We start from the raw sequence: 12,076 nt of genomic DNA on the forward strand, positions 1-12,076 counted from the left end.
AAGTAATATTTTCTTCTTGCTATCCTTTGCATTATTAACATGATGGTGTAAATGTACATTGTATAATGTGCCCTCGGATACACATAATATAATACATATTAAACAAGAGATGACTCCGATTAATGGCTTTATTCCTACTGGATCAGGATTACGTTGTTGTACTGAGTTTATGCTTCAACCAGACTCAGAACTGTTCAACTTATTCTTGGAAAATGTGCATCTGGATACAAATGCTGTCATAATTTATCATGATGTAGTGATTCGAGGGAAATTACTGAGTGAATTGAGATAATACGCTCAAATGTACCAGAGATGGAGAACAGAATCTATCCATAGCTATGTTGAGCATATTATTTTGACAAGTCAACAGTCTGAGTGGCCATATAAATCACAAACAAGTAAAATGTTGTTTCTTTGTTGATTATATAACAGCAACTTGGAAAACAGACTAAACAGAAAAGGTAAGAAGCATTATTTGAGACAAGGGTATACTAATATAATAGGTGCAGACCTGTAGCGGAACTAACCTTACCCTGCGCTGATATAATTTCTGATTTTTGTGAAAAAGGCTAATTAGGACACCCCCAAAAATACAGTCATGGCCAAAAGTTTTGAGAATTACATAAATATTGGAAATTGGAAAAGTTGCTGCTTAAGTTTTTATAATAGCAATTTGCATATAGGCCACTCCAGAATGTTATGAAGAGTGATCAGATGAATTGCATAGTCCTTCTTTGCCATGAAAATTAACTTAATCCCGAAAAAAAAAACTTTCCACTGCATTGTTAAGAAGGCTTCAGGGCGTCCAAGAAAGTCCAGCAAGCGCCAGGATGGTCTCCTAAAGAGGATTCAGCTGCGGGATCGGAGTGCCACCAGTGCAGAGCTTGCTCAGGAATGGCAGCAGGCAGGTGTGAGTGCATCTGACGCACAGTGAGGCCAAGACTTTTGGAAGATGGCCTGGTGTCAAGAAGGGCAGGAAAGAAGCCACATCTCTCCAAAAAAAAAAAAAAAAAAAAACATCAGGGACAGATTGATCTTCTGCAAAAAGTATGTCGAATGGACTGCTGAGGACTGGGGCAAAGTCATATTCTCCGATGAAGCCTCTTTCCGATTGTTTGGGGCATCTGGAAAAAGGCTTGTCCGGAGAAGAAAAGGTGAGCGCTACCATCAGTCCTGTGTCATGCCAACAGTAAAGCATCCTGAGACCATTCATGTGTGGGGTTGCTTCTCATCCAAGGGAGTGGGCTCACTCACAATTTTGCCCAAAAACACAGCCATGAATAAAGAATGGTACCAAAACACCCTCCAACAGCAACTTCTTCCAACAATCCAACAACAGTTTGGTGAAGAACAATGCATTTTCCAGCACGATGGAGCACCGTGCCATAAGGCAAAAGTGATAACTAAGTGGCTCGGGGACCAAAACGTTGAAATTTTGGGTCCATGGCCTGAAAACTCCCCAGATCTTAAAACTTGTGGTCAATCCTCAAGAGGCGGGTGGACAAACAAAAACCCACTAATTCTGACAAACTCCAAGAAGTGATTATGAAAGAATGGGTTGCTATCAGTCAGGATTTGGCCCAGAAGTTGATTGAGAGCATGCCCAGTCGAATTGCAGAGGTCCTGAAAAAGAAGGGCCAACACTGCAAATACTGACTCTTTGCATAAATGTCATGTAATTGTCGATAAAAGCCTTTGAAACGTATGAAGTGCTTGTAATTATATTTCAGTACATCACAGAAACAACTGAAACAAAGATCTAAAAGCAGTTGAGCAGCAAACTTTGTGAAAACTAATATTTGTGTCATTCTCAAAACTTTTGGCCATGACTGTAGGTTTAAAACCTGTTTTTGTTCCAGTGCATTTTAGATGGCATTATGTGATTCAGAGCCAGGTTAACAGCTGCCTGGGAATGGGATGTGTTTATTATTTAGTTGCTTTGCTTTATCAGAGAGCCCATTACTCTAAATGTGGAATGTCTGGCGTCCCTCTTGTCCTTTCATGCACCCAACAGAACCGAAATGGCATAAACCACAAACAGTGATTTGGATCAATTGAATATCTGGCACAGTGTTTGTTTTGCTATAGTCTTAATGCCATCTAATAAATAGGGAGTGAAGCCAGGACCGGTGTAGTAAAGCCCAAACCATATGCTACTTTAGTAAGTGGAATCAGGTATGCAGAGAAAGTAACAGGCATAACAGGTAAGCTATACTATACTGTCTTGTATAGAAAAAAAAAAGGTTATTGATTGCCTGACAATATTATTCCAGATCTGCACTATACAAGGCCTACAACAGACTGGGGCTGCACGATTATGACAAAAATCATAATTGTCGATTATTCCCTTGAAATTGTAATTGCGATTATTAATTGTGATTATCACAATTTACATTGCTTTACATTGCATAATTTATGTTTCAAATAGCTTTATACCATTGTTTGAAGCAACTTTTCTTTTATATAAAGATAAAATCAAATGGTATTGCTTTTCTTGTTGTCACAAATGACAATGATACATTGGCTTGGTTTCTTTAAAAAAAAAAAAAGAAGTAAAAATATGCAATATGTAGAGGGATATGTCGGTATCAATTTTCATGTTGCCAATAATTGATAATGCTTTTATCACAGTATACGGTATTATCACCACATTAAAATTTATTGGTGGTGCAATGATACAGTGTAACAGGTTTAATATCTATTTTCTTAGGAAAAAAAACTGGACATTTAAATACAATAAAGCAATACATTAATATTTACACAGATTAAAGTGCAAAAGAATTATAAAGACCAATAGTTATCATTTTACAGTACGATCGCTTTTATATTGATGCATACTATTCACGAGCAATAGCTACATTTGTTAAACATTTACATTTGCAAAACTTTAGATTTTAACAATTTGTTATTAAATATTGTAATAACCTAAGATTAACGAATGTTTTAGAAGAATGTTTCATTGGCAGTTATGTTAACTAGTGAATTAATTAATGTTAACGTTAAATAGCTAATTTATTTTTGTTCGTGTGTTAGGTTGTTACAGCCCATCCAGGGGTCAGGTCGCAACAAAAAAAAAAGACTTTTAGACATAGGCTTAGTTTATGGGAGTTTATTAAAATGAAGAAATTAAACAGGGCAAAACTTCAGGTTCTGACCAGGTCAAAACAATAAACAAAACCCAAATCTCAATTTCTAACCTCATCAAAAGAAAAGAAAAGAAAAGAAAAGAAAAGAAAAGAAAAGAAAAGAAAAGAAAAGAAAAGAAAAGAAAAGAAAAGAAAAGAAAAGAAAAGAAAAGAAAAGAAAAGAAAAGAAAAGAAAAGAAAAGAAAAGAAAAGAAAAGAAAAGAAAAGAAAAGAAAAAAGAAAGCTCCTGAAGAAGGTGAATGGAAGTGTAGTATTGACAGCACCAATAGGAAGCAGTCTCCAAAAATGACAACAGCCAATCGCAGAGTAGCCACCTCTGCAACACACAAAAATAAATGGAAAAAAAAGAAAGACAGTAACAATGGAGGTTGTAACATAGGTGTAGATTAGATTGCAGATTATTAGCATCCTAGTTGTAATTTTCACTAATACAACAACATATAGGACACAGAATAAAAATAAATAAATAAAATAAAATAATAATATTCTAGCATTTACAGAATAAGTAATTTAACAAGTACAGAAACTGGGCCAAACATCCTCACAGCTCCCTCATTTAGACAGTCAGCCATTTTGGGGTTTGTATACTTTAATTTCATTCTATACTTAAAAAGAACAGTGCACTGCTAGTTGTTGTTGACAGCCCTAGTAATTTCACTGTTGACATTCATTGTCAGCTTACCTTGTGTAAAACCAAATGTTTTCATCGGAAGCAGCTCTATCCTTTCCTAAACTCCGGTCCGTGGAGCTAGAAGAGTGAAGTTGTTCCAATGAAAAAGCAGGCTTGATCAGGTCTGTGCTTTGGAAATGCTTGGAAACACTCATCTGGTTTATAACCACAAAACTGTCTCATTCTATATTACCCACCACCCACCTCTACTGTATTTCCTCGTGTATGGGAAGTGTGTGGAAAACAGCTAAATTTAGCAGATGCTGTACAGCAGTGTTGGCTAGAAGTGCTGTCCTTCCCAAATTATATGATATTAAGTAAACATAAATACACATATCAATATACAAGCAGCAACACAATTAGCTGTGGCTGTTTTGTTGACTAGCATTCCTGTAGTAGCACAGCACACTACGATCAGCGGACGTAATCAAACATCCTGAGATTTCACTGGAAATACATGCATTGCTGGGCATAGAGGCAACCTAAGCTAGCTCTTTTCTAACACATCTGTTCTACATGATTGAATTAAAACACAACCTGAAGATTAATTTCCCTTTCTTTCTCCATTATTCTTTTCTTTAATTCCTATGGTAAAAGCATGGTCCTTCACCCATTTCTGGCTGTTTCTGTTACTCATTATTATCATCTGAGGCACAAAAGTCACCGGGAATCGCTTTTCACCCTGTTCACCTGCATTTGCTGGTTAGGTAGGTTTTAATGCTGGGATGCTGGTCCATAGCTGGTCATGTGAAAAATAAACCAGCAAAGGACCATCATAAACCAGCAAAGGACCAGCATGAGCCAGCAAAGGACCATCATAAACCAGCAAAGGACCAGCATAAACCAGCAAAGGACCATCATAAACCAGCAAAGGACCAGCATGAGCCAGCAAAGGACCAGCTTAAGCAAGCAAAGGACTAGCATAAACCAGCAAAGGACCAGCATAAGTCAGCAAAGGACCAGCTTAAGCCAGCAAATGACCAGCATAAACCAGCAAAGGAAGATCAAAGGAAGATCAGCATAAGCCAGCAAAGGACCAGCAAAGGACCAGCATAAGCCATCAAAGGAAGATCAAAGGACCAGCAAAGGACCAGCATAAACCAGCTAATGACCATCTTAAGCCAGCAAAGGAAGATCAAAAGAAGATCAGCATAAGCCAGCAAAGGACCAGCATAAGCCAGCAAAGGAAGATCAAAGGACCAGCAAAGGACCAGCATTAACCAGCAAAGGACCATCTTAAGCCAGCAAATGACCAGCATAAGCCAGCAAAGGAAGATCAAAGGAAGATCAGCATAAGCCAGCAAAGGACCAGCATAAACCAGCAAAGGACCAGCATAAGCCAGCAAAGGACCAGCATAAGCCAGCAAAGGACCAGCATAAACCAGCAAATGAAGATCAAAGGAAGATCAGCATAAGCCAGCAAAGGACCAGCATGAACCAGCAAAGGACCAGCATAAGCCAGCAAAGGACCAGCATAAACCAGCAAAGGACCAGCATAAGCCAGCAAAGGACCAGCATAAGCCAGCAAAGGACCAGCATAAACCAGCAAAGGACCAGCATAAGCCAGCAAAGGACCAGCATGAACCAGCAAAGGACCAGCATAAGCCAGCAAAGGACCAGCATAAACCAGCATAAACCAGCAAAGGACCAGCATAAGCCAGCAAAGGACCAGCATAAACCAGCAAAGGACCAGCATAAGCCAGCAAAGGACCAGCATAAACCAGCAAATGAAGATCAAAGGAAGATCAGCATAAGCCAGCAAAGGACCAGCATAAACCAGCAAAGGACCAGCATAAGCCAGCAAAGGACCAGCATAAACCAGCAAAGGACCAGCATAAGCCAGCAAAGGACCAGCATAAACCAGCAAATGAAGATCAAAGGAAGATCAGCATAAGCCAGCAAAGGACCAGCATGAACCAGCAAAGGACCAGCATAAGCCAGCAAAGGACCAGCATAAACCAGCATAAGCCAGCAAAGGACCAGCATAAGCCAGCAAAGGACCAGCATAAACCAGCAAAGGACCAGCATAAGCCAGCAAAGGACCAGCATGAACCAGCAAAGGACCAGCATAAGCCAGCAAAGGACCAGCATAAACCAGCAAAGGACCAGCATAAGCCAGCAAAGGACCAGCATAAACCAGCAAAGGACCAGCATAAGCCAGCAAAGGACCAGCATAAACCAGCAAAGGACCAGCATAAGCCAGCAAAGGACCAGCATAAACCAGCAAATGAAGATCAAAGGAAGATCAGCATAAGCCAGCAAAGGACCAGCATAAACCAGCAAAGGACCAGCATAAGCCAGCAAAGGACCAGCATAAACCAGCAAAGGACCAGCATAAGCCAGCAAAGGACCAGCATAAACCAGCAAATGAAGATCAAAGGAAGATCAGCATAAGCCAGCAAAGGACCAGCATAAACCAGCAAAGGACCAGCATAAGCCAGCAAAGGACCAGCATAAACCAGCAAATGAAGATCAAAGGAAGATCAGCATAAGCCAGCAAAGGACCAGCATAAACCAGCAAAGGACCAGCATAAGCCAGCAAAGGACCAGCATAAACCAGCAAAGGACCAGCATAAACCAGCAAATGAAGATCAAAGGAAGATCAGCATAAGCCAGCAAAGGACCAGCATAAACCAGCAAATGAAGATCAAAGGAAGATCAGCATAAGCCAGCAAAGGACCAGCATAAACCAGCAAAGGACCAGCATAAGCCAGCAAAGGACCAGCATAAACCAGCAAAGGACCAGCATAAACCAGCAAATGAAGATCAAAGGAAGATCAGCATAAGCCAGCAAAGGACCAGCATGAACCAGCAAAGGACCAGCATAAGCCAGCAAAGGACCAGCATAAACCAGCATAAGCCAGCAAAGGACCAGCATAAGCCAGCAAAGGACCAGCATAAACCAGCAAAGGACCAGCATAAACCAGCAAAGGACCAGCATAAACCAGCAAAGGACCAGCATAAACCAGCAAAGGACCAGCATAAACCAGCAAAGGACCAGCATAAGCCAGCAAAGGACCAGCATAAACCAGCAAATGAAGATCAAAGGAAGATCAGCATAAGCCAGCAAAGGACCAGCATGAACCAGCAAAGGACCAGCATAAGCCAGCAAAGGACCAGCATGAACCAGCAAAGGACCAGCATAAACCAGCATAAGCCAGCAAAGGACCAGCATAAGCCAGCAAAGGACCAGCATAAGCCAGCAAAGGACCAGCATAAACCAGCAAAGGACCAGCATAAGCCAGCAAAGGACCAGCATAAACCAGCAAATGAAGATCAAAGGAAGATCAGCATAAGCCAGCAAAGGACCAGCATGAACCAGCAAAGGACCAGCATAAGCCAGCAAAGGACCAGCATAAACCAGCATAAGCCAGCAAAGGACCAGCATAAGCCAGCAAAGGACCAGCATAAACCAGCAAAGGACCAGCATAAGCCAGCAAAGGACCAGCATAAACCAGCAAATGAAGATCAAAGGAAGATCAGCATAAGCCAGCAAAGGACCAGCATGAACCAGCAAAGGACCAGCATAAGCCAGCAAAGGACCAGCATAAACCAGCATAAGCCAGCAAAGGACCAGCATAAGCCAGCAAAGGACCAGCATAAACCAGCAAAGGACCAGCATAAGCCAGCAAAGGACCAGCATAAACCAGCAAATGAAGATCAAAGGAAGATCAGCATAAGCCAGCAAAGGACCAGCATGAACCAGCAAAGGACCAGCATAAGCCAGCAAAGGACCAGCATAAACCAGCATAAGCCAGCAAAGGACCAGCATAAGCCAGCAAAGGACCAGCATAAACCAGCAAAGGACCAGCATAAGCCAGCAAAGGACCAGCATGAACCAGCAAAGGACCAGCATAAACCAGCAAAGGACCAGCATAAGCCAGCAAAGGACCAGCATAAACCAGCAAAGGACCAGCATAAGCCAGCAAAGGACCAGCATAAACCAGCAAATGAAGATCAAAGGAAGATCAGCATAAGCCAGCAAAGGACCAGCATAAACCAGCAAAGGACCAGCATAAACCAGCAAAGGACCAGCATAAGCCAGCAAAGGACCAGCATAAACCAGCAAATGAAGATCAAAGGAAGATCAGCATAAGCCAGCAAAGGACCAGCATAAACCAGCAAATGAAGATCAAAGGAAGATCAGCATAAGCCAGCAAAGGACCAGCATAAACCAGCAAAGGACCAGCATAAGCCAGCAAAGGACCAGCATAAACCAGCAAAGGACCAGCATAAGCCAGCAAAGGACCAGCATAAACCAGCAAATGAAGATCAAAGGAAGATCAGCATAAGCCAGCAAAGGACCAGCATAAACCAGCAAAGGACCAGCATAAGCCAGCAAAGGACCAGCATAAACCAGCAAAGGACCAGCATAAACCAGCAAATGAAGATCAAAGGAAGATCAGCATAAGCCAGCAAAGGACCAGCATGAACCAGCAAAGGACCAGCATAAGCCAGCAAAGGACCAGCATAAACCAGCATAAGCCAGCAAAGGACCAGCATAAGCCAGCAAAGGACCAGCATAAACCAGCAAAGGACCAGCATAAGCCAGCAAAGGACCAGCATAAGCCAGCAAAGGACCAGCATAAACCAGCATAAACCAGCAAAGGACCAGCATGAACCAGCAAAGGACCAGCATAAACCAGCAAAGGACCAGCATAAGCCAGCAAAGGACCAGCATAAGCCAGCAAAGGACCAGCATAAACCAGCAAAGGACCAGCATAAGCCAGCAAAGGACCAGCATGAACCAGCAAAGGACCAGCATAAGCCAGCAAAGGACCAGCATAAACCAGCATAAACCAGCAAAGGACCAGCATAAGCCAGCAAAGGACCAGCATAAACCAGCAAAGGACCAGCATAAGCCAGCAAAGGACCAGCATAAACCAGCAAATGAAGATCAAAGGAAGATCAGCATAAGCCAGCAAAGGACCAGCATGAACCAGCAAAGGACCAGCATAAGCCAGCAAAGGACCAGCATAAACCAGCATAAGCCAGCAAAGGACCAGCATAAGCCAGCAAAGGACCAGCATAAGCCAGCAAAGGACCAGCATAAACCAGCAAAGGACCAGCATAAGCCAGCAAAGGACCAGCATAAACCAGCAAAGGACCAGCATAAGCCAGCAAAGGACCAGCATAAACCAGCAAAGGACCAGCATAAACCAGCAAATGAAGATCAAAGGAAGATCAGCATAAGCCAGCAAAGGACCAGCATGAACCAGCAAAGGACCAGCATAAGCCAGCAAAGGACCAGCATAAACCAGCATAAGCCAGCAAAGGACCAGCATAAGCCAGCAAAGGACCAGCTTAAACCATCCCAGCATCAAAATCTACCTAACCAGCATATGCTGTTTTTTCAACAGGGCAGGACAGCAATGAATGCCAAGCAAAATGTGCTTTTGTCATGCCAATAAAGCAGTCTGCATTGAATTTAACTGAATTGAATTGAGAGAGAGAGAGAGTGGCCAGGCTGGTTTTAGCTGGTGGTCTCCCAGCCTGACCAGGCTGAGAAAGTGGTCAAAACCCCTCTAAAACCAGCCTGCTGACCAGCTATGACCAGCCAACCAGCCTAGCTGTTTTTGTTTTTTTTTAAGCAGGGTTACCTTTTAAGTCTGTGTATCTCTTCTAATAACGAATCTGAAAATTTAACTGCTTCTAGTAGCGATGTTTCCACCTCCATACTGAAACATGACATGTAGCTTTTTAGTTGCAAAACTCTTATTGATAAAATCGTGGGGCTTTAGTTGTGTGTGCGATTGTGTTTCTGTACTATATGTGTGTGTGTAGTGAGACAGAGTGTACTTTCCTTGCATAAAAGTTAATGTTGTTGCTAACATTTATTAATTATTTACAGTGCCTAGCAAAAGTATTCATACCCCTTCATTTTTTTTTTTTTTTTTTTCACATTTTGTTTTGTTGCAGCATTATGTTAACTGTCTGTAGAGCTCAGTGACAGACTTGTGTTAAGGCAATGATCTAGGGAAGAGTTCAGAAAAAAAATCTGCTGCATTGAAGGTTGACAGAAGCATTATCCATAATGAAAGACGATTGGAACAACTAGGACTCTAGAAAATGTCTGCTAGCCCCCATCCAAGCTGACAGAGCTTGAGAGGTGAAAAGGTGAGGCAAAGAAAGGCAGATAATTGCCAAATGTAGATGTACAAAGCTTGTCACATCATACCCAAAAAGACTTGAGGCTGTAAAGGTGCTTCAACTATGTACTGAGTTAAGGGTATGAATACTTATGCAATGTACTATTTTCAGAGTTTTATTTTTAATAAATTTGTAAAATAAATCTGTTTTTTGCTTTGTCATTATTATGGTGTATGGAGTGTAAATTGATGTGGGGAAATTGATGAAGGGGTATGCATACTTTTGCATGCACTGTATAAAATGTATTTTGACGTTTTGGATCTTCAGCTGGTAGCCCATAGTAAATAAACGAATGAATGAATGAATGAATGAATAAATAAATAAATCTGTTTATTGTGACTGACCTCCTGGATGTGCCATCTTAGCCAATATACTTAGAATGTTTTGAATAAATACAGCCTGCACTGACTGTGACATCACATGACAGAAATTGGAATGTTCAGAATCTGCATACTACTCATTCTACTCATTGCTTTCTGCTGGACTGCAAGATTTGCTCTGCTTTTCAACGGTATTTACTCTGCTCGATTGCACACTTAATTCAGTTTACTCAAGAGTCTACTATATTAAGTTTGCAAGTTTGTCTGCAAGACTTTGCACAGTTCTCTAGATTCTAAAAGATTCCGCTGGTTCGCAAAAACATCACATCATGTTGATCACTGCGAGTCTGCTGATGTTATGGTGGTACTCCACCAGGGTGAAAAACAATTCACCAAATACAGTGAAAGAGGAGGACACCAAACATGAACAAACCACCAGAAAAACAACCAAACTGGAGTGGTATTTCACAGGAGGTAAGTACATTGTTTTATCATCTGTCTATCTGAGAATCTAAGTCATTCCTGGTGCTTGGTGCCTTTTAAATGTCACAAAATGTAGCCAATCAATCGCTGTTTTTAATGTAAGAGTTAAAGGTCCACTGAAGTGCCTTGAAACACGCAGCGTTATTCTATGTGGTGACGTACTTTTAACTGAAACAAAAACATATCGCCCAGCCCCGCCCACTAATTTTGAATAGCCAATAGCGTTCCAAATATCTGCTCGGGCCAGAGCCGTTGAGCTCGGTAAAGCCGCATTTGTAAGCTTATGACAGCCACAGACTAATAAATTACCCCACAGATTCAATATGAAACTCTTGCTAAAACGAAATAGTGATCATAATCATGCTGAGGCTGTGTAGTTTAATACATGCCGACCGCACATATGAGCGCATATGATCTGCTCCGGGTAAATGCGTCTCTGTGTAGGGGGCGGGACATTACGGACTCTAGAGAGCATTTGATTGGACAGAACGTTTGATGAGAAACTGAAGTGCACGGTGATATCATCCAAATCCTTGATTCATATTGGCGGAAGTGACGAGACTGTAAGTTTTGAATGCCCATACCTTGTAAACGCGAATTTTGTCTTTGTTTTGCAGCACACTAGCTTATAGATAACCTTAAGGCTAATATATTCATACTAAAAGCCAAAAAACTTTAATTTTGATTTCAGGGGGACTTTAATGCAATTTTGATAAGAATATGTATTTAAAAAAAATAATATTTATATATATATATATATATATATATATATATATATATATATATATATATATATATATTCCTGAGGCTTTTAAAAACTCCCAGCCTGGTTCATTACTCAAAACCGCAATCATGGTTAAGACTGCCGACCTGACTGCTGTCCAGAAGGCCATCACTGACACCCTCAAGCAAGAGGGTAAGACACAGAAAGAAATTTCTGAACGAATAGGCTGTTCCCAGAGTGCTGTATCAAGGCACCTCAGTGGGAAGTCTGTGGGAAGGAAAAAGTGTGGCAGAAAACGCTGCACAACAAGAAGAGGTGACTGGACCCTGAGGAAAATTGTGGAGAAGGACCGATTCCAGACCTTGGGGGACCTGCGGAAGCAGTGGACTGAGTCTGGAGTAGAAACATCCAGAGCCACCGTGTACAGGCGTGTGCAGGAAATGGGCTACAGGTGCCGCATTACCCAGGTCAAGCCACTTTTGAACCAGAAACAGCGGCAGAAGCGCCTGACCTGTAGGGGTGGCACGGTTCACAAAACCCACGGTTCGGTTCGGTTTTAGGTCACGGTTTTCGGTTCTGTACG

Source organism: Garra rufa, chromosome 9 (assembly GCF_049309525.1).
Source record: "Garra rufa chromosome 9, GarRuf1.0, whole genome shotgun sequence".
Classification (NCBI taxonomy): domain Eukaryota; kingdom Metazoa; phylum Chordata; class Actinopteri; order Cypriniformes; family Cyprinidae; genus Garra; species Garra rufa.